Source organism: Bufo gargarizans, chromosome 1 (assembly GCF_014858855.1).
Source record: "Bufo gargarizans isolate SCDJY-AF-19 chromosome 1, ASM1485885v1, whole genome shotgun sequence".
Lineage (NCBI taxonomy): Eukaryota > Metazoa > Chordata > Amphibia > Anura > Bufonidae > Bufo > Bufo gargarizans.
In genome coordinates this window covers 128224997-128247937 of record NC_058080.1, presented here as the reverse complement: position 1 = coordinate 128247937, position 22941 = coordinate 128224997, and positions in this window count along the sequence as shown.

The following is a 22941-nucleotide window of genomic DNA, read 5'->3' as shown; positions in this document are numbered from 1 at the left end:
TGGAGAATTTGTGGCGTATTTGAACAATAATGATATGGTAATGAAATTTACACTGACTTTTGGTGGCACATACTTGGAATCTTTGGATGTGGCTGTCATAGTGAGGGATGACGAGTTGGTCACGGAGGGCTTCAGAAAGCCCACGGCGACCAACTCCTTGCTCCACCATGACAGCTACAATCCTAATTGGGTGAAAAGGTCCCTTCCATATGGACAGTTTATTAGATTGTGGAGAATCAATAGTCATACAAGTGGTTACCTCCGCCAAGCCACAGAGTTGAAGCAGCGTTTGGTGTCTAGAGAGTACCCGGAGCATGATGTGAGTGCAGGAATGCACAAAGTGCTGAGGGATTTTTCTCAGCATGATTTATTGAAAAAACCGAGAGGTAATAATAAACAATTGACGAGTAAGGGGCATGGGAAAGAGGACAAAGAAATGGACTGGTTTACCAAAACTAACAAGTGGAGAATGGTATAAAAAATGTAAATTTATTGATAAAATACAAAAGATGGAGCTACTACAGAATTACAAGAGTACGGAGAAGCACAGGGTCACGGACGCCACAGTTCACCAAAGTCTCTATGAATGATGACACATTAACAGGTACCGAAATAAAGTGCTGATGTGCGTTTAAAGGTGACCAAAATGGCCCAATATGAAGGTTCTACACAATATCTACAAACAAATAATGCAATTAGCCCTGTTGATGGCAGGGGAAAGACACAGCGTATCCACACATGGCATTAAAGCCGTGAAACAGCAGACCATGGAAGTGAAATTCTCTGATGGAGATCACAATGTAAACAATAGTTACCATGGATGTATGGAGAGACTCACTATGGATACGTGCAGAGTCACTAGCAGGAGTTAGGACAGAGAGATATCAGTGTAGAACGTACCTGAAGACATGGTGGTGAGTGGGCGTGAGGACCCTGAGCGCACAACCTCGACGCGCGTTTCGCCCTACGGCTTCGTCAGGAGGTATAGGTTCAGCCCGATGTCTGAAAAAATACGGTCAGTAATTTTTTGAAATTGGAATATCTTGGAGAAGGATCCATCCCTAGCAATGATCACTAACAATAAGCCCCGTATTTCTTTCAGAAGGTGCCATACCAGATTTGCCACTCCCCAAAATACCACTTGGCTCACTAGGAATATCCCAGTAGGAAATTTTAGATGTGGGGGTTGCTCCCTGTGTAGACGGAACTTTAAGTCTAAGTTCATCAGGGTGGCTGGTCTGTCTTCTCCTTTAAAGTTAGTATGGGCCATAATCCTGAGGCAAGAGGTTGGTATCCAGGCCCCTCCAAAACCCAGTGGCGAGTTTGGTTTCGCCACAATCAGGGTGACTGGTTTGAACTATAGAGTCCGCAGCTTTATGAACTGCCGCAGCACATATGTTGTGTACATGGTGACCTGCGGTCGTGGGCGATTTTATATTGGCAAGACGATTCGCTGCATGTATGAACGTGTTAGAGAACATTTGAGTTCAGTCGACACAGGGAAGGGATCCCCCAGACTCATTGAACATTTTAGGGAAGTGCACGCTGGAGATGCAAGTTCATTAAGATTTGCAGGGATTGAGTCTGTCCCTCCTCCTTTGAATGGAGGAGATAGACATCGCCAGTTGCTGCAGTGTGAAGGGCGATGGATATTGCAGACGCAGGAAACAGGAAACTCAGTCCTGAATGATAGATTAGGTTACAGTGTTCTGTTGTAACTTATATAAATGTTCTGTAACAAATATGTTAAATGTAGCAATTTGTTCTTAATTGTAACCAATGTGTATTAGCACCAAGAGAGAGTCACTGGTTGCACACCTGATGCTCCGACGTGAAGTGCTTTAAGAGGTGGAGTGCAGGTGCACACACCTGTAGCAGCCTGACGAAGCGCATATTGCGTGAAACATCCGCCGCTGCATCCAGTGTGCAGGGAAGTGACTCCTAGCTCCGGTGCCGCGTGTGTTTTGCTTGATGTGGCAATAAAGGAATATCTTATATCTTCACGATGGTGAGTGCCGCCCGATTTCTTTCTACATAGAAGAATATTGTCCTGGACTAATTGTTGTTTGGGCTTGTGCACCGCTGAAATCGTGATATTAGAGGAGAACCGTGTGGGATCTGCAATTTCGGGTTAAAGTTAAAGGAGAGACGTGGAGTGTGCCGCTCATAAGTCTATTTAGAGTGTGACTATGTTCAAGTGTACCTAGAAGAATTGATGCTGTTTAGATGGCAATGGGTAGTCACACCAAATCTTTATCTGACTTAGATTTCTCTTTTGTTAATTTACTTTGCATTTTATTAATAAATAAAGATAAAGTATTAACACTTCAATGTTTTGAGAGCATTCTTACTTTGCAGCATTTTTCCCACACCTAAAACTTTAGTATACTGTATATTATAATGTAGAGGGCATAACAGAAATCTGGTTAGATGAGAGCCATTACTGGATAACAAATGTGGAGGGTTATACTGTATTTAGAAAAGACTGAAAGGCGGAAGGGTTGGGGGGGGGGGGGGGGGTTTGTCTGTTTGTAATATCCAACTTATAGGGTTTATCTGGGAAATGATAATGATGACCAATCCTCAGCTCCCGGCAGCTCCCCAAGCAAAATTCAGGATGATGGTCGATGAACCAACTAGAGGAGATGATCTTGCTAGATCCGGCCAACCAGGGGCAATGCATCAGCATTTAAAAAATAAGTGGATGCTTATCTAATAGTAGACAGCATTGATGGTTGTATAATTGATCTCAGAAAGGCTGAACTAGATGGACATATGTCTTTTTCCACCTATGTACAGTATCTATGTAACCTGGAGGTAGCTTATCATTCTTTGTATTGAAGTCAGCAGGAGAAATGCTTGTTATATCCTAATGTACTCTTTTCCTAACACGTTTATAATGTTAAGATGACTATGCAAATTTAATTAATTAAACCACTGAGATCGATAACTCAAAAATGTTCCTATCATGACACTTGAGATCCTATGCAATGCATGCAAAATCAGCACAATCCCAAATGTATGTATAGTGCCAGCAATATTAAAGTTTGCTCTGAAGCAATGCTCTATAAATAATGCCAGTTTATTAGTCATGTATGTAGGCCTAATAGACAAACTAGGTCACAGCCCTGTTTAAACCTTTCCCTTGTATGCATTTTGCACTTTAATGACCAAGCAGTTTTTCTTTAGTTCCTTGATTGTCGCGTTCCACGAGCTATAACTTTTTTTATTTTTTTGTCAATTAATTCATATAAAGGGAATGTTTTTTGTGGAACAAGTTGTAGCTTTTAATGGCACCATGTTGGCGAACATATAACTAATTTAATAACTTTTATTAACTCTCTCTGGGCAGGGACGCACTGTTCATGAGGCAAAGTGAGACTGTGGTCTGAGGCGGCTCTGTGCTAGGACTGCAGGGGGGGGGGGGGCAATTTAGCTTCCAACTCTGCACAGCTTTTTGTCTTTGGGGATTATTGTACATCATAGTTTTATTATGTTTTTACCAAAATGTTCAGCAAAAGCTGCAACAAAACAGCATTGCACAATGACCCCAATAAACACAGTGCATGTCATATGATCGATTATCTGAAAGTTCCTGAATCCTCCAAAAGACTCCGGCGGAGAACCTGCAGCAGCCTCTAAATAAAAGTGTGTGTGTATATGTCTAATTGTCTATCTGTGTGTGTGTGTCTATGTGTGTTTATCTTTGTGTGTGTTAACATCTGCTTATTCTGTGTATGTGTAATGAGTTCACTATCAATATAGTGCTTTTATTCTGTGTATGTGTGTAGATAGATAGATAAATAGATATGGATAGATAGATAGATGGTGGAGCTCCTTGTTCTCCTTTTTTAGAGCAAAGTCCAGGGACAAGAGAACACGGCAGGGCGGGCGACGCCAGCACAAATGGAGAAAGGGAAAAGCAGTCCAGGACACAGAGGACAAGGACTGTGAAAAAGAAAATACAGGGGTAAACATCTCTTCAGTTAGACTTACTGATACCCAGATTGATGTATTGAACAAGGGTTTGTCCTTTTGCCCTGTCGCTAAAACAAATTGGTTCAACGTTGAATTGGACCTTCAAAGGTTTTTTCGTATGATCAAGTTGAACGTGTGCGCGGCTGGGCAACAGGACAGACCCTTGACTGAGACAAGGGGGTTGAGTGAATTAAGTTTGCTTGGCACTGGATTATTTCTCAAGAGTGACTTTAACCCTGTGATACATCATCCTGCTGTTGAAGCTTTTGCATTAGCGGTAGGGAGAGGATGTGACACTGAGACCCATGGAATATGCTAATATGACTACTGAGTATATGAGGGCCGTTAGTGATCAGGCTTCGGACCACAGACTCACCATGAAGTCTGCTGACAAGGGTGGTGGGGTTGTGGTCATGGACACAGATTACTACATGCAGGAAATTAAGTCACAGCTGGCTGATGTGAACGTTTATCAGCGAGTCCAAAATTACCCTAAGTTTGGACTGTTGAAAGAACTCCGAGATTTGTTAATGCAAGCCAAATCTGGCGACATCATAGATGAGAAATTGTTTACCTATTTACTTTGTGAAAAACCAACAACGCCTATACTATATACCCTCCCCAAAATACACAAAAATCTGTTTGCTCCCCCTGGCCGGCCTATTGTGTTGGGCAGGGGTTCTTTATTTTGTAACTCAGCTGTCTTCCTGGATAGGATCTTGCAGCCATTTGCTGTGTCCGCCAGGTCCTATATAGGGGACACTAGTGATTTTTTTGTTTAAAATCAAGGATTTGAGGGTACCTGGGGGCGCCACTCTGGCTTCTTTTGACGTGTGTAGTTTATACACGTCAATTGAACATGAGTTGGACCTCCTGGCTGTTCAACAATGTCTGCGGTGTACTGATTACACAGAGGAATGCAGGGAATTTTTGCTTACATTGCTGAGATTTATTTTATCTAGGAATTATTTTTTATTCCAAGACGAGTATTATGCCCAGCTGAAGGGGACCGCGATGGGGTCCAACGTGGTGCCCACCTATGCAAACATATACATGACTCATGTCTAGTCCTATGTCTATGGGTGCCCCACTTCAGCCAAGTGCTGGGGTGGTGGCGCTATATAGGTGACATTTTTCTGGTATGGGTGGGCGCAACAGAGAACCTCATGGCTTTCCACTCATTTTTGAATGACATTGATCCAAGTGTCAAATTTACTTTGGTACACTCACAAGATAAGTTACAATTTCTTGACACCGAGGTTTCGATTAGGGGACACGAGTTGGTCACTGATCTATACGTGAAGCCTACTGACAAAAATACCCTTCTAAGGTTTGAAAGTCATCACCCACGACCGATGATCAAGTCTCTTCCTCTTAGCCAAATGTTACGGGTAGCTAGGATAGTTGGCGAGGGCCCGGTCAGGGACCTTAGATTAACAGAGATGGCTACTAAATTCCAGACTAAAGGATACCCCAAGAGTCTTATTTCAGACAGTATCTGTAAAACTAAAACTAGAATGAGGAATGGAGATCCAAGGAGGCCCAAGACGGCGATGCCCAGGATTCCATTCGTCACTGACTATAGCATCAATAGTCCTCAGGTTTTATCCATTGTCAGGAAACACTGGTCGGTTTTGGCCAGTGGGTTTGACAATATAGAGGAGTTCAGGGTTCCCCCATTGTGCTCCTTTCGTAGGAGTCGTAACTTAGGCGACTAATTAGTCAAGTCTGATGTTGGGTCCTCTAGAATCGATTGCCGCACATATTTTGGCTCTACACGCAAGGGCTGTTATCTGTGTTGCAATTGTGTCAATTGCTCCTATATGATCAGGGGTGATTCTTTCGTAAATCCAGCCTCTGGCAAAACAATCAGAATCCAACAATATCTCACGTGTGATTCTACATATGTGATTTACTTATTATCATGTCCGTGCAACCTGTGGTATGTTGGTGAAACAACTTGGAACGTTAAAACACGCCTAAACCAACATAGGTATACAATAAGAAAACAGAGGCTGGATTTACCTGTGCCCAAACATTTTAAGGATGCAGGACACTGTGAGCGTGATTTGAAATTTAGAGTACTTGAGCAAGTGCCTTTGTCCAGAAGGGGTGGAGATAGGACTATACGTTTAAAAAGAAGAAAGCTCTACTGGATCTTTGAGTTACAAACTCTCAAGCCCAGAGGCCTCAATGTGGAATTCAGGGTCATATGAATATCCCTCACCATTGCTGTTTTTTCCAGTTTTTTTTTCAGTTTTCCCTCTTTCTTTTCCCCTTTTTCTTTTTTCTTCTTTCCCTTCCATGGTTCTGATGAACTCTGCTTTCCTCTCTCGTACAGGTTTTATACATGTGCAACCATTGGATTTATTCCATTAATTGATTCATGTTTTATTTTTTATATAGATGGATATACAGTACAAACCTTTTCAACAATGAATAACCTCCTTGGAAGCTGCAAGACAGCAGGACCATACTGGCGGTTATGGATATGTAAAAAATTATACATTTTGTGTACAATGTTGTATGCATGTAATCACATTGAGACATATGACGACACAGACAAGATTTGACCTTTCATCAATCCTTCCAACAATATGCAGATTGACACTTGTTGGAGGTCAAGTATCTGTGCGTATTGGATCCCTAGGGTATTATACATTTCAGGATAGGGACCGGGATGCAGAGTCGCTTCACGGTGATGGCTGCGTCCTTGGATCCCATTTTGGGCATGCCGCCCCCGAACGGGTGACCCTTGGCAGGGACGCCATGCCCCCTGAGAGAAAGTGTGACTGCCTATGACAGGTGGACCATTATATATACAACTATTGATACATGATGGTATGGGAGTATGTTTGTAAGGGTGACAATGCCGGGATGCCACTAGCCCACTTTGTATTGTTTGACTCCCACCTCTTGAGTATTTACTAAAGAAATGGTATAGTATGGATTGTCCGCTGGTATGAATGGCGGTCATGTGACTGTCACGTGATCGACAGACTGTTTCCACCTTACTTTGGGAAGGAGCATGCTCAGTTGATGCTCAGCGTGAGGTCGCCATCTTGGTTGTGGGCGCCCATGTCTTTTATCTGATAGAATAGTCTTGCGAGATGAGAAGCATTTACACAATCCCGGACGCCGACCAGGTCCTGCCGTCTCAAGCTCATGTGAGAACCTTCGATTGAATGAATTATTTGATTTTAATTAACACGATCATGTACACCTGAGTTGCGATATTGAGTAATGATGTTATGCACTGTAATCATATGAATTTATGGACACATCATTGGCACATAGCACTTTATTACTCATTGTCTGTTTTTATTGAGATATAATTATGCACATCGTCCTGTATATCATTTTAACACTGTTTTTATAGATATTGATGTATAATCATGTAATCACTTTGTTAATTATGTATGCTATATAAGCACCTGATTTTGCACTATATATTATGGCTTGACAAAGGCTCCATGGAGTGAGCTGAAACGTTGCTGTTACCACATGGGTGAATAAAATACCCTTTTTTTCACGGATATTTGAGTGCTGCCTTGGCCTTTTTTGCATATAGATAGATAAATAGATAGATTTGAAAAAAGACGGCAGCACTCCAGACTTTGGTGAAAAAAAGTGGATGGTTTATTAACCCATCTAGCAGCAACGTTTCAGCTCTCTCAATGGACCATTTGTCTAGCTCTATTGAGAGAGTTGAAACATTGTGTTAATAAAACGATGGGTTAATAAACCATCCACTTTTTTTCACCAAAGTCTGGAGAACTGCCGTCTTTTTTCAAATATATCTACATACAGTGCCCTGCAAAAGTATTCACCCCCCTTAACTTTTTCAATGTTTTGTTACATTACAGCCTTAAGTTCAATGTTTTGTTAATCTTAATTTTATGTGATGGATCAGAACACAATAGTCTAAGTTGGTAAAGTGAAATGAGAAAAATATATAAATAAAACTATTGTTTAGAACTAGAAAACAGAAAATTGTCATGTGCGTATGTATTCACCCCCTTTGTTAGGAAGCCCATAAAAATCTCTGGTGCAACCAATTACCTTCAGAAGTCACATAATTCGTGAAATGATGTCCACCTGTGTGCAATCTAAGTGTCACATGATCTGTCATTAAATATACACACCTTTTTTGAAAGGCCCCAGAGGCTGCAACACCTAAGCAAGAGGCATCACTCACCAAATACTTCCATGAAGGCCAAGGAACATTCAAAACAAGTAAGGGACAATGTTGTTGAGAAGTACAAGTCAGGGTTAGGTTATAAAAAAATATCCAAATCTTTGACGATCATCAGGAGCACCATTAATTCTATCATAACCAAATGGAAAGAACATGGCACAACAGCCAACCTGCCAAGAGCCGGCCGCCCACCAAAACTCACGGACCAGGCAAGGAGGGCATTATTCCGAGAAGCAGCACAGAGACCTAAGGTAACCCTGGAGGAGCTGCAGAGTTCGACAGCAGAGACTAGAGTATCTGGACATAGGACGACAATAAGCCAAACGCTCCATAGAGTTGGGCTTTATCGCAGAGTGGCCAGAAGAAAGCCATTACTTTCAGCTAAAAATAATAAGGCACATTGTGAGTTTGAAAAACGGCATGTGGGAGACTCCCAAAATGTATGGAGGAAGGTGCTCTGGTCTGATAAAACTAAAATTGAACTTTTCGGCCATCATAGAAAATGCTATGACTGGTGCAAACTCAACACATCACTTCACCCAAAGAACACCATCCCCACAGTGAAACATGGTGGTGGCAGCATCATGCTGTGGGGATGTTTTCAGCAGCCGGGACTGGGAAACTGGTCAGAGTTGATGGAAAGATGGATGGTGCTAAATACAGGGATATTCTTGAGCAAAACCTGTCCCACTCTCAGCGTGATTTGAGGCTAGGACGGAGGTTCTCCTTCCAGCAGGACAATGACCCCAAACAAACTGCTAAAGCAACACTTGAGCAACACATATAAATGTGTTGGAGTGGCCTAGTCAAAGCCCAGATCTCAATCCAATAGAAAATCTTTGGTCAGACTTAAAGATTGCTGTTTACAAGTGCAAAACACGATGTGGCAAGCTCATAGAGACTTATCCAAAGTGCCTTGGAGCTGTGATTGCTGCAAAAGGTGGCTCTACAAAGTATTGACTTTAGGGGGGGGGGTGAATAGTTATGCACATTCACTGTTTCTGTTATTTTGTCCCATTTGTTGTTTCCTTCACAATAAAAAAAACATCTTCAAAGTTGTGGGCATGTTCTGTAAATTAAATTATACAAATCCTCAAACAATCCATGTTCATTCCAGGTTGTGAAATACGAAAAAAGTCAAGGGAGGTGAATACTTTTTCAAGGCACTGTAGGATCCTGGTTTCAGGCCCTGGGAAGGATTTTGCACCCGCTATTATTGTGTGCTGCTTTATCTTTTTCTAGATAGATATTAGGGGTAAGCTGTTCAATACAAACAGGGATCGGTAAGAATTTCACAAAAATTTGTCCCCAAATGAACCATGAGGGAAGAAGAATAAGGATGCACACATGACGCTGGGGGAAGGGCTTGCTCTGATTGGCTGAAAAACAGTCTCATCAGAAAGTCAGTGGGGCAATAACCAGAGAGGTGCCTGTGAAGAACAAGAAGAACGTCATTCTGTGCTCAGCTATTAAAGAGGGTGGTTGGGTGTATGCAATGTCTGACAGAAAACGATCTTACACAGTATACGGGCACACACAATCTCTTCTCGTGTTACAGGGAAAGTGTATGGACAGAATATGGAGAAATAATTGTGTAGAATACTAGGGTCTATTAAGAGAAAGCAGTTTCAAGAACTGAGGACCGTCAGTGCTTAAAGGGAACCTGTCACCGGGATTTTGTGTATAGAGGTGAGGACATGGGTTGCTAGATGGCCGCTAGCACATCCACAATACCCAGTCCCCATAGCTCTGTGTGCTTTTATTGTGTAAACAAACCGATTTGATACATATGCAAATTAACCTGAGATGAATCCTGTACATGAGATGAGTCAGGGACAGGACTCATCTCAGGTTAATTTGCATATGTATTAAATTGTTTTTTTTTACACAATAAAAGCACACAGAGCTATGGGGACTGGGTATTGCATATGTGCTAGGGGCGATCTAGCAGCCCATGTCCTCAGCTCTATACCCCAAATCCAGGTGACAGGTTCCCTTTAATAATACAGCTGCTGCAGAACCTCACCCTAGCAGTTCTGTGCTACAATACCAGGCAAATGCAAGAAACAGAGAGACAGGTATTTTTTTTTTTCCCAAAAGCTCAAGTTTCTGCATATGACAACACAGCTCCCCAATAGCATTCTGCTGCTGAGCAGCTGCACTTTTATATTTCAGTGCATTGCATTATAGCACAAGCATTGTAAAGCAATAACTGCATATATACGCCTTATGCAAGTGAACTCAGGGCCTGTTCACATCTCGTTTTTTCCGTATGTCAAGCAGATACGTTTAGACATACAGTATCTAAATGTATATGTTTGATGGATGTGTGTTCATTTCAATATGTTTGTGTCTGGTTTTTTTTTTAAACAAAAAATGTATATGATTTTGTGAAACCTTTCCTTTTTTTTAAACAAAGATTTGAAGTGTTTCAAAGGAAGTAGAAAGTATCTGGATAAAAACGGAACATCTGCATGGAGTTTGTATGTTCTCCCCGTGTTTGCGTGGGTTTCCTTCGGGTTCTCCGGTTTCCTCCCACACTCCAGAGACATACTGATAGGGACCTTGGATTGTGAGCCCCACTGGGGGCAGTGTGATGCTAATGTCTATAAAGCGCTGCGGAATATAGTAGCACTATAAAGGTGCATTAAATAAATAAATAAATAAATGCATTTAACAGATGTTAAACATATTGTCTTACATTTCCATCCGTCTCCCATAATCTGCAATATAGAAAAAACATATATGATTCTATACACTTTTTTTTGCAGAGGAGAAAAGCGTGGTATGCTACACTATTCTGTCCTTGAAAAAACCATACAGAAATGTTAAGAATGACAAGCAAAGTCAAAAGTACACACTTTTGAACTATGTTTGCCCAATTATAGTCTATGGGTAAATCAAGCTATATGTTTCTATATGTTTTTTTTCTTCTGTTTACAAATGCAACCTCTTGACGTACACCAAAAACGAGATGTGAACAGCCCCTTAGACACATATTACATGGTAGACAGAAATTTTACCACCTGTTCTGCATTGTTAAACATTGGTTTTGTGGTCAGATTAATTGCATTGCAGCAATTTTCAGCTGCTACAGAACCTCATGGCATTTTTGTGTTACAAAACCAGTCGCCTGCAAAAACATATATTTTTTTTCTCACTTGAGCAGACAGCAGTTTTTTTTTTGTTCAAAACCTCACATTTCGACATTGTTATTGCCAGCACAACGCCCCAATAGCATTTTTCTGTGCTAAGCAATTATACATTTATTTTTCAGTGCATTAAATCTGTGCAATTTACACAGTAGACAGGAATGTTAGCGCTTTTCCTGCATTGTTACACATTGGTGTTGTGGAAGATGATTAATCACATTACAAGGTTCCAAAGTGTGTTTTATTTTTATCAATTCTGTTTTTATATATTTTTTTGTAAATAAAAGGAATAATACATGGAAATGACATGATGTCCAGACAATATCTGCATATTGAGAGATTAATTGGTCAACATTACATAGCAAATAATGAAGACAAAGAAATATGCAACAAAAGTGAGTTTCACCAAGACTATGCTGAGATGTGCACAATAGTCTGGATTGTAAGGGAGAAAAGGGATAAGAAAAGGAACTTGTAACTATTGCAGTCACACCTGTCTAAGAGAAGGAATAAAACCATAAAGTATCAGCGGTAAAGGAATGTGGGTCTGAAAGAGGGGAAGTACAGCGGTGGTTAATAATTGTTATGCAGTAGGTTATCCTTTGCTTTCCAATGAGCGATTGTTGGTGGTTCTGTAGACCTCCAGTGCAGAGGGATTCAAAGTTTAACCACTTGTATAAACCAAGTTATAAAACAGTGCTTGGCAGGCTGAAAATCCTGTAAGGGAGCCAGAGTAAGATGGTTTTGTGTGGTAAGGACAGTGTTTGGTCACAAATTGTTTTAATTAAAGATATGACGGAATTCCAAAAAGGTCATATAAGCGGGCAATCTAACCAAAGGTTAGTACCTCTCGAGTCCCAACATCTCCAACATGCATCAGAGGAGGGAAGGCTAGCGTTTTTGTAAGAAAACCAGAGTTTTCTTGAACTGCAATGCTTAGGGGGAAACCATGTGAGTTATGGCAGAAGGTCCAAATTTCCAAGTCAGAAAAATTACATCCTAATTTAGTTTCCCACTCATGTATATAATAAGGTTTAGATGTTGCAAAGCGCATAAGAAGAGGATTATAAATATTGGAGATTGATCTTGCACAGGGAATTGTTGAAGAAAGGAGTTCTTCTAACCAGTTAAATGTCCTGAGAGGTGTTTTTGAGGTTCTTTGGTAAGGTCGTCCATTTAGATGGAAGTTGAGGAAGTGTAGGATGTGTACTTGATTTTCCTGTGGAAGTAGGGTGGTCAGGTCAAAGGTTGGTGCAAGGTGTGTTAATTGAGAAATTCAGGCATGCATTAGCTTCATCCATTGAAAGGTAAGCTCACTACAGTTTTTGACAGGAACAGTAGGGCGCCTATAGGCATCAGGTAGCGTTTTGTTATTCTGCTTCGGCCTCCCACTCTCTAACTACAGTTATGGAACCTTTTGTGATGGGACTAATTTGTTGTGTAGTAGAGGAGGTAGCTCTCCTATTTATCCTACGTCTATTCAAAGATTTTGCCGCAGTATCCAATTTTAAGGTTAATCTAACCAAATCCAAAATTCTTAATATATCTGTCCCCTATGCAAAGGTTCAGCAACATGTGTTTTATAGTATAAAAAATGTCTGTTGTAACATGCAAAAAACACAGTTTAGAAAAATTACACCGGTCTTTCCTTCATTATAATATTGGTATTAATGGGGGGGATAATGCAGTTTTAAAATGTGTGCTACAGTAGAGAATGGTCTTTTTTGAAACTGCATTTCCAAATGCAAATAACACAGTAGGCGAATCTTACCATTGCCAATTCTCCATTATTTCCAAAGTAAATAATCAATTGCACTATTCACTGTGTTTGTAGAAGGGGAATTTAATTGTGCCTCTGTCTTTTCGTTATAGAAAGCACACTTGCAGAGAGCCAGGCCTTGTCCTTCCAGAACTAGAATGTGGATAGTAGCAGAAGCAGCCACCCAGGCAGTAGTAGTAGTAGTAGCCCATAGTTCTCCCTGGGTTCAGAAAGGAACAACATTATTTTTGAGAACAAAGAGGAGGAGATTATAGATGAGATGGCTTACTACTCCTCTAAGCGTCAGAAGGATAACGTGGAGATCACTTCTGACCTCCATGTCATGACTGTGCCATGGAACCAGGGGTCATAGCATTCTTCTCCTTGCAACCCCAAAGAGACCTCAAAACCCATCACGCTCTCCGGGAGATAGTCAAGAAAGTCTTCCTGTTGACTTCTGTGAGAGCAGTCAGCGTTTGGACTGGCATAAGGAGGAGATTCAGGGGAGACGGGGACAGGCTTATTTGTGTTGGTGGTAGTAATAATGGCACACAGAGCCACAGTATTGGTGGTAGGGGCAGTGGTAGTGACAGTGGCACTTTGGGCAAATACATAGCAGATATCCAGGAGGGGAGAAAAGGAGCCCACCATTACATATTACAGTGTGATAGTAGTGGGGAGGACTCCAATGATGACTGTGTGTTGGACAGGACCTGGTAGCCGGATCATTTGTGTGTATGAATACAGACAAGCATTCTGTCCATGTTAAGGCCTAATATTTGGAGGGTTGGTTCCAACAAGCTACTCTTTCTTCTTACAAGTAACACTTGTGCTTGTCAGATGGGCAGTTATTCTGCCCTCATTAAGGCATAATTTTGGGATGCTTGGTCCCTCAACAAGCCACAGTTTTTCCCCCATAACACTGTGTGTTTAAATACCATCTGCCCCGAATAGGGACAATTTTTGGAAGCTTTGGAATATGAAAAAGTATAACACATGCAATGGCGTGGTGTATTCTTAAATACACTGTTTGTTAACGCAGTCAACCATGTGGTTACCCATAGCTATGTATGATGTCAGTGTCACTCTGACATGATTTACTATTGCTGTCATTGAGCTCAAGAGCTTAGGGAGGGGAGATAAAAATTAAACATTCATAAAAAATAATGAAAAGAGATAACAATTTTTCCTAAAAAATCTGGGGCCTAGGAGATTAGATGTTGTTGTATATCACTTTTCAGGGCAATAAGAGCAACTTTAGCTCAGGCAGAATCGATTCAGGCCCCAACCAAACTTTTTTTTAAATTCAGGGAAACTAACAGAATCTCAAAAGGTTCACTTACCTGGGACTTTGAGAGCATATTGCTAGCATATGCCATAAGTAGAGTGCAAGCGCTCATCTATTTTTGCAAGTTCAATAGAAATGAATGGAGAGCACACAGCACAAGTGTGGCAAGCGCTCTGTTTACTTCTATGGGAATGCCGGAGATAGTCGAGCCAGCTGGCTCTGCTATTTTCAGAAGTCCCATAGAAATAAAGTAAGGACGGCCATGCATGCCAGGCTACTTCTACTCACTTCCAGGGTTCCATTCTGGAGATAGGTGCAGGTCCCAGATGAGACAACCCCTTTAAAGAGCTTATAAGGCATTGGATACATTTCAAGGAGACCCTAAAGTGTCATACACAACATAGGGCAATCTGAGCACTTTCAATTCTGGGTAAATTTATTCGTACCTGAATCTAATCTGTTAACTGATTTTCTTGAATCTGATCTGAAACAAATGTCAAGAAATTCACTCATCTCTAGCCACTATCAATCTATCCACATTCACAAACCCACATGATTTAATTCTTGGCCTAGGTGATTGACTGAAGCAAAGAGTTGGGTCATGTACAGACTGCTTTACTCCACAAAGATGGTGACAATTGTAACCACTTGTTGCCGCTATATTGAGTACTGTAACCACCATGCTTGTTGTCTCTGTTTTGTGTACTGTAACCACCAATCTTGTTGCCACCTTGTTGAGTAAAAGTGTGTTCCAATTGAACAAGTCTAAGGCACCACCACGTGGTAAGCGCGATGAAGTCAGCGAAGGTCCTTTTGCAGATCCTTCAAGAAGAACAAAGAAGAGGATCCCGGCCCCGCGATCAAGTAGATGGGGTGAGTAATGTTTTTATTATTTTTTAACCCTCAATTGACATTTGACTTTGCATTCTGAATTAAAGAATGCTATTATTTTCCATTATAAACATGTTATAATGGAAAATAATAAAGTAAAATAATAAAGCTCATCCTTCGTCTCCTTAGCAATAGGGTTGAATGAACCTGAACTGTAAAGTTCAGGTTCCTACCGAACTTTACGATTTTTTTACCCCGGACTCGAACCCGAACATTTCAGTAAATGTTCAGGTTCGAGTTCGGTGTTCGGCGATTTAATGGCGCTTTTTAAAAGGCTGCAGGGCAGCCAATCAACAAGCATTTAACTTGTGTGCCCTTAGAAGCCATCACATGGCTGTGATTTGCGAGTGCAGCATATGACCCAGCCTCTATATAAGCTGGAGTCACGTAGCGCCGCACGTCACTAGTGTAGGGATAGGATGCTGTTGCTGTGAGGGAGAGAATAGGAAAGAATCTGATATCAGAACTTGTTGTTAACTCTGCGATCTACAGCGATTTTTTGTGTGGGTGCAATGCAACATTTTTGTACCCTGCCCTGAGCCCAGTGACACAGAAAAATAAGTTTTATCCGTCTGTTAGTTAGGTGGGCGTCGGCGGCCATTTTGTGCAAGTTCAGTGCACCAGCACAGCATATGTGCCAGGGACAATAATTTAATCCTGTTCTTTTGGTTCAGTGGGCAACATATACCCATTTTTTTAAGTGAACCTGCACTGCATATGTGCCAGGGGAAGGGAAAATAATATAGGTAATCCGTCTGTGAGTTCAGGGACCCAGGGAAAATTCTGTAAAGTACCCCTGTGCTGCATATGTGAGTGTATTCAATTCAGCAAATCCATCTGTTAGATTCTGGGTGGACAAATAAAAAATGTTTTGCTAAAAAGTATATTTGTGCCCTGCACTGCATTTGTGATAGTGAAAGAAAATCTGTTAAATCCATCAGTTTAATTGTGGGTGAAATTCTATTTATTTTTTCCCACAAGGTACTTTTGCGCCCTGTGCTGCAAATCTGATAGTGAAATAGAATCAGTATATCCATCTGTTTCACTGTGGGTGAAAAAATATATATTTTTTTTGCCAGAAAGTACCTTTGTGGCCCGCACGGAAAATCTAATAGTGAAATAGAATCAGTAAATCCATCTGCTTTACTGTGGGTGAAATTTTTGTATTTTTTTTCCATAAAGTACCCTTGCGGCCTGCGCAGAATTTCTGACACTCCAATACAGCCGTTAAATACTGCTGTTATATTGTGGTTTGGAAAAAACACCCATTTTGTGCTAGATAGTACATTTGCGACCTGCGCTGCATTTCTGACAGTCCAATACAACCAGTCAATACTGCTGTTAAATTGTTGGTTGACAAATTCACTTTTTTTGTGACCGTGAAGTAATTGTATAAAATTTGCCTGTCACACTATTGTGTGACCTCAAGAAATTTTTTCTCTTTATGACACCGGCACAGCGTTACTGTCAGTGAACTTAATTGTTGACTATTGGCAGTTACATTGTCGCCTGACATAAACCATCTGTTAGTTTGGTGGGTGAACACAAAGAATGAGGAGAGCGTCAAATAAGGGACATGGCCCTGGTCGTGGTGCTGATGATGTTGGTGGAGCTCCTGTTGCAGGGAGAGGACGTGGTCGATCTGTGCCAGCTACACGAACAAGTGAAACACCTTCCTCAGGTGCGAGTAGGCGACAGAACCTTCAGCGTTATTTGGTAGGACCGAATGCCGCTCTACGAATGGTGAGGCCAGAACAAGTACAGGCGATAGTAGATTGGGTGGCTGACAGTGCATCCAGTTCCTTCACATTGTCTCCCACTCAGTCCCCTGCTGAAAGATCAGAGTTGGAACCTGCAGCCCATGGCCATTAGTCCTTCACCTCACCCCCTTGCAAATCAGCCAAGCAATCTGAGCCCCAAGTCATGCAGCAGTCTCTTCTGCTTTTTGATGACTCTGCTATCAGGGTTTCCGAGGGCCGTCCACATAGCCCTGCACCAGAAGTGGAAGAGATTGAGTGCACTGATGCCGAACCACTTATGTTTCAGGATGAGTACATGGGAGGACCACCACAGCATATCTCGGATGATGACGAAACACAGGTGCCAACTGCTGTGGCTTTCGAAAGTGTGCAGACCGACAAGGAGGGCAGGGGTGAAGGATGGGTGGAAGATGATGTGGAGGACGATGAGGTCCTCGACCGCACATGGAATCAAGGTCATGCGAGTGACCTGTGTAGTTTGGAGGAAGAGGTGGTGGTCGCACAGAGCCACCAGCACAGCAAAAGAGGGAGCAGGTTGCAAAAGCGGAGAGGCCGTCCCCTAGACAGTATGCCTGCTACGGTCCACCACACCAGGGGACTGAGCACACCAAATCCAGCTCCAAGGAGTTCCCTGGCGTGGCAGTTCTTCAGACAATGTGCTGACGACAAGACATAAGTGGTTTGCACGCTGTGTGATTAGAGTCTGAAGCGAGATATAAACGTTCTAAACCTGAGCACAACCTGCATCACCAGGCATCTAAGTGCAAAGCACGAGCTGCAGGGGAGTAGACACCTCAAAAACCGAGAAAGGTCTCTGGCTCCTCCTGCTTCCTCTTCTGCTGCAGTCTCGGTCTCTTCATTCCCCTCTGGAGTGACAGTGGCACCTGCCACCCCTCAAACAGAGGATGTGCCAGCAACACCACCACCTCGGTCACCAATCATCTCCACAATGTCGCATGGAAGCGTTCAGCTGTCTATATCCCAAACACTGGAGCAAAAGAGGAAGTACCCCCCTACACACCCGCGATCCCTGGCCCTAAATGCCAGCATTTCCAAATTCCTGGCCTTTGTAATGCTGTCATTCAGTCTGGTGGACACGGACAGTTTTAAAAATCGGATGGCGGTGGCTGTCCCACAGTATGTTGTGCTACTACTTTTCCAGGCGAGCCATCTTTTGCACAACCAAGTGGGGGACAAAACCAGGTGTGCACTGCGCAATGCCATCTGTGGCAAGGTGCACCTGACTACGGATACGTGGACCAGTAAGCACGGTCAGGGACGTTATATCTCCCTAACAGCACACTGGGTAAATGCAGTGGTGGCTGGGCCTGAGGTGGATAGCAGTTTGGAGCATGTCCTTCCACCACCGAGGATTGCAGGGCGTTTCTCTTTGCCTCCTGTTGCTTCCTCCTTCTACTCCCCTTCCTCATCCTCTACCACCTCCTCATCCGGTCAGCATAACACCTTCACCACTAAATTCAGCACATCCAGGGGTAAACGACAGCAGGCAGTTTTAAAACTTACCTTTTTGGGGGACAAACCCCACACCACGCAGGAGCTGTGGGCGGGCATGGAACAACAGACCGATGAGTGGTTGGTGCCAGTGAGCCTCAAGCCCGGCCTGGTTGTGTGCGATAATGGGCGAAATCTCGTAGCAGCTCTGGGACTAGCCGGTTTGACACACATCCCTTGGCTGGTGCATGTGCTGAATTTGGTGGTGCAGAAATTCCTGAAAAATTACCCTCATATGTCAGAGCTGCTGCAGAAAGTGCGGGCCGTCTTTGCGTGCTTTCAGTGTTCTCACCCTGCTGCTGCTCGCCTGTCAGTGCTGCAGCGTAACTTCGGCCTTCCCGCTCACGGCCTCATTTGCGACGTGCCCAGAAGGTGGAATTCCACCTTGCACATGCTGGCACTGTGTGAGCAGAAGCAGGCGATAGTGAAGTTTCAGCTGCAGCACACATGGGTGAGTCGCTCTGCGGAACAGCACCACTTCACCACCAATGACTGGGCCTCAATGCGAGATCTGTGTGCCTTGTTGCGCTGTTTCGAGTACTCCACCAAAATGGCCAGTGCCGATGACGCCGTTCTCAGCGTTACTATCCCTTTTCTATGCCTCCTTGAAAAAACGCTTCGGGCGATGATGGAAGAGGATGTGCCACAGGAGGAAGAGGGATCATTTACAAGGGTTTCAGGCCAGTCATTCACAAGTGGCTCCGAGGGTGGGTTCCTGCACCAACATATGCCAGGTACACAATTGTCCAGCCAGGGCACAGTTCTGGAGGATGACGAGGTGAAGGATGAGGAGATGGAGGAGGAGGAAAAGTGTTCACAGCAGGGTGGCACCCAAACCAGATCATGGGCATCACTGGTGCATGGCTGGGGGGATACAGAGGACACAGACAAATACACCTCCCACAGAGGACAGCTTGTCGTTGCCTCTGGGCAGCCTGGCACACATGAGCGATTACATGCTGCAGTGTCTCTGCAACGACCGCCAAGTTGGCCACATTCTAATTTGTGCTGATTACTGGGTGGCCACGCTGCTGGATCCCCATTACAAGGACAACGTACAGTCCTTACTTCCATCACTGGAGTGTGATTGTAAGATGCGCGAGTACAAGCCCACGCTGGTAGACGCGCTGCTGATGGCATTCCCACCTGACAGCGGGGCACAGTGGAAGCACAAGGCGAAGGCAGAGGAAGAGGTCGCCAACACAGCTGGGGCACCGCCAGCACCTCAGAAGGCAGGGTGAGCATGGCCGAAATGTGGAAAAGCTTTGTCAGCACGCCACAATAACCAGCACCACCAGCTAATATGGAACGTCTTAGCAGGAGGCAGCATTTCAGCAACATGGCGGATCAGTATGTGTGCACACGCCTACACGTACTGACTGATGGGTCTCCAAATTGGGCACATGGCCTGAGCTTGCCCTTTACGCCTTGGAAGTGCTGGCCTGCCCTGCAGCCAGTGTATTGTCTGAACGTGTGTTTAGCGCGGCAGGGGGCATTATCACAGACAAGCGCAGCCGCCTGTCCACAGCCAATGTGGACAAGCTCACGTTCATTAAAATGAACCAGGCATGGATCCCACAGGACTTATCCATTGTTATACTCCAGCGCACTTTCTCATTGTTTTATATTTTATATTTCCCAATGTTTTGGGGTGTACCCTAATTTAAACAACAAAAAAAAATTAAAATAAAAATAAAATACCAGGGTTGGCTACCTCCTCCGCGGCCGCTTCCACCTACACCACCACGTCCACCGCCTCCTCAACCTCCTACTCCATATGGACCTCCACCTCCTAGATCAAGATTATAATTTTTTATTTTTACCTATTTTATGTTATTTGAAGTCATTTCCCTATCCACATTTGCTTGCAGAGCACTTGCCATGCTCTTAACCACATTTTTCTGCCTTTTATTTACTTTAATGGTGTTCGGGTTCAGGGTCAAGTTCGGGTCTTGAACTCAAACTTTTTTGTGAAGTTCGGCCGAACCCGAACATCCGGGTGTCCGTTCAACTCTAATTCTAGGCTCAAAGTGTCACACTCTAGTCAGCTAATTAATCCATAACACCTGCAAAGGGTTCCTGAGCATTGAGGCAGTAATTGATGCAAAATTGTCCCAAACCAAGTACTGCATGAATATACTTTTCAGAGGTCCTACATTTTTCTATTTAAGATCCTTTTTTTTAATTGATTTCATGATTGTGAATTTGGGGTTTTCATAAACTGTAAGCCATAATAATCCAAATTATAACAAATAAAGGCTTGAAATATCTTGCTTTGCATGTAATGAGTCTATCTCATATGTTAGTTTCACCTTTTAAGTTGCATTACGGAAATAAATGAACTTTTGTACGATATTCAAATTTTTGAGTTTCACCTGTAATATTCTCATTTTCTGAGTTACTTTTGGGTTTTCATTAGCTGTAAGCCATAATAATCATTTCAATATTAGAAGAAATAAACACTTAAAATGGATCACTCTGTGTGTAATTAATTAATAGAATACATGTATATGAGGTTCACTTTTTGAATTGAATTAATGAATAAATGAACTTTTTGATGATATTCTAATTTATTGAGATGCACCTGTATATGTAAAAAGAAAGAACACAGGGCAACCACACACTTCAGAGGAAAATGTGAGAAGATACAATTTGATAAGTTGGTAATGTGCTGCCATCATTTGAAATCGGGTCTATTATTTTAAAACACCCTTCGAATTGTGCCATTTGGCTAATAACAGCGAATACTCATAGCCATGAGTCTGCTGTACTAAAGAGTGGAACACTTCCCATGCACCTCTTGGGAGAGTCTGGCAGACTGCTTTTAAATATGGGCATCTTTTCTTTAATATATTTGTCAATGAACAATTCCACCTAGAACACTGGAAAACGGGTCCATGAAGATTGAAGATGAAGATATAGAAGAAAGCATAGTGAAAGTTCATGAAATACACTTCATACATATACAAGATCAATTCTGGTATTGCAGCATGCTGAATATATTCTTGTTGATGCACAGACAGCATCCAACATTGAGGATTAACATTAGTATTTATATTTCTTCAAAAGCCATGAATGGCTTACGCATTCCAGGTCAGTCTTAATCATACGATCTATGAGTAAGGGTTGCAACTGACCCAGAACATGTAAGCATTTTTTTGCCTTTTTAACATGAATAAATAAACATGACAATTATAATCTTTGATTCTGGAGTCTACATTTTATCCTGGAGTTGTAAACATCTGTGTTTCTTGGTATGACACTGCACCTTGGGGATAATATTGGTGCCCTTAGGAGTCATCACCCTCCCTCACATTTCTGTAACATTTTGTGAACAATTAAATTATATTTTCCTAGTAGTATTGTGTTAAATAACTTTTTACTTTATGTTTCACTGCACCCTTGTGAGTGTAATGTAACGAGTCTAATGAGCTTGAGTTTTGTATAGAGGGGTTTGACTAATTGTGTTTTGTTGCTCAGGTCACATGGTTTTACTTAATTTCAGATTCTGAGAATATTTTCTCATGACACATTATAGTTCATGTTTGCAGTAAATTTGGGTCAATATTTGTTAACTTTATTTATTTAAAAAAATGCAAAATGTACAGAAAATTTGGAAAATAATCACAATGTTCTAAATTAGAATTTCTCTACTTTTAAATCAGATAGTTATCAGTTATCAATAGTTATCAATATTCCCCATATGTCTACTTCATGTAGGCATCATTTTTAAATTAAATTAAATTTTTGTAGGACATTAGAAGGCTTAGAATTTTAGAAGTGATTTTTCATAATTTTCAAGAAAACGTTTTAAAGCACCAGTTCAGTTAGAAAGGGATTTTGAGGAGCTTATGTAATAGAAACCACCCATAAATGAGCCCATTTTAGAAAATCAGGGTTTTTAAAACTGATGTTACAAACTTTGTTAACCCTTGAGGTGTTCCACAAGAATGAGAGGAAAATTAGGTTGACATTTAAGAATTTCATTTTCATTTTCTCCCATAACACAGCAAGGGTTAACAGCAAAACAAATCTCAATATTTATTACCCTGATCCTGCAGTTTACAGAAACCCCCTATATGTGTTTTTAAACTGCTCTATGGGCACACGGCAGGGCTCAGAAGGGAAGGAGCGCATATGGTCTTTGGACGGCAGATTTTGCTGAAATGGTTTTTGGGAGCCATGTTTTATTTGAAGTGACCCTCAGGTACTACAGTGGAAATGCCCAAAAAGTGACCCCATTTTGGAAACTACACCCCACAAGGAATTTAGTAAGGGGTGTAGCGAGCACTCACACCCCCAGATGTTTTACAGAATTTAGAAACACTTGGCTGTGAAAAAAACGTAATTTCTTCCAATAAAATGACACTTTAACCCTATTTTTTTCATTTTCACAAAGGGGT